This window comes from Myotis davidii, unplaced genomic scaffold (assembly GCF_000327345.1).
Source record: "Myotis davidii unplaced genomic scaffold, ASM32734v1 scaffold517, whole genome shotgun sequence".
Lineage (NCBI taxonomy): Eukaryota > Metazoa > Chordata > Mammalia > Chiroptera > Vespertilionidae > Myotis > Myotis davidii.
Genome location: NW_006287924.1, coordinates 729,562 through 731,223, shown reverse-complemented (window position 1 = coordinate 731,223; position 1,662 = coordinate 729,562).

The window sequence follows — 1,662 nt, the reverse complement described above, 5'->3', positions numbered from 1 at the left end:
CTCACACCTCCTGCCTGATGATGGTGTCTGTGTGGTTGTGTGAGTATGCAGTGACCACATCAGTACCCACAGCTGATGACTCAGAGCTGACATTAGAGCAGACTGCAGTCCTGAGCAGGAACCCAAGGGTACAAGGTGGGGCCTGTGTGATGTGATATCAACCAGTGGAGGTACTGGAGCCCAGAAAACTGAGTCCCCAGTGTGAGAACCTCCAGTGCCTCATCTCCATGCTACTAAGTCCATCAGGGTAATTTCTTTTGCACATGTGTGTTTAGGCCCTTCTCTGTCCAATTGCACACATAGCAGAGTTGTATCTTGTTCCTTTAGAGCAGAATTTTCAACCTTTTTCATCTCATGGCACACATAAACTAATCACTAAAATTTTGTGGTACACTAAAAATATACTTTTTGCCTATCAAACAAAAAAGAGAGGTAAAATTTTGATTGATTTATAAAAAAATATAGTTGTTTACCCTTTTTGCTCCAAAATAATCAGGTTCCTACACTTCTATATAAGAATTGCTGGTACCAAGAATTTACCAATCAGACACAACCATGTTATTCAAGGGTACCAATAAGATGCGACTATATGGCCAAACCGGTTTGGCTCAGTGAATAGAGCGTCAGCCTGCGGACTCAAGGGTCCTGGGTTCTCATTAAGAAAAGTTGGCCTTGTGTCCTGCAGACAATGCAGGTGTCTATTAAGGCAGCTTAGGCAGCAGCCTCTGGTCAAAGCCTGCGGACTCAAGGGTCCTGGGTTAGATTCCGGTCAAGAGCATGTGCCCTGGTTGCTGGCACATCTCCAGTGGGGGGAGTGCAGGAGGCAGCTGATCGATCTCTCTCATCGATGTTTCTAACTCTCTATCCCTCTCCCTTCTTCTCTGTAAAAAAATCAATAAAATATATTTTTTAAAAAAGATGCAACTATATTATATGACCTCTATATTTGTAGTTTAAGACAGAACATTTACACCAGATGACTATTATTGTGTTGGCTACTGTCATTTTTTATTTGCTGACCTAAGGGAAAACAGGTTAGCGACCCTGACTGAATAATCTGGTATTGCATGTTTTAAAAGTTCTTGTGGAAAACTGGTTGAAAATCGCTGCTTTAGAAAGAGCTAACCATCTGATGGGGGAGACAGAAACATCAGGGAGCACAGTACTGAGTGGGAAGGGCCATGGTAGAGTGATGCACAGGGAAGGAACAGAGCATGGCCATCATAAACTGATATAGCAACCCATTCATCATCACAGCTTCTATCACTGAGCATTTGTTTTTATTTGCAAATGCTCAGTGATAGAATCCATCTGTCTTGTCAACATTGTTAGCCAAAGTACTGTCCTTGACATGTAGTAGCCTAGCGTAAGGAATCATTATCGCCCTTGCAGTTGAACCCACTGATTAGCTTAGCCTAGACTAGACTAAGTGGTAGGCAAACTGCGGCTCGGCAAAACGCGTCTTGTGAGCCACATGTGGCTCTTTGGCCCCTTGAATGTGTCTCTTCCACAATATACCAGATCTTCCACAAAATACCGACTTCTGTGCATGGGCCACGAGGTTTCAATCACACTGTACATGCACGTCCGCACGTGATATTTTGTGGAAGAGCCACACTCAAGGGGCCAGAGCCGCATATGGCTCCCGAGGCGCCGGTTGCC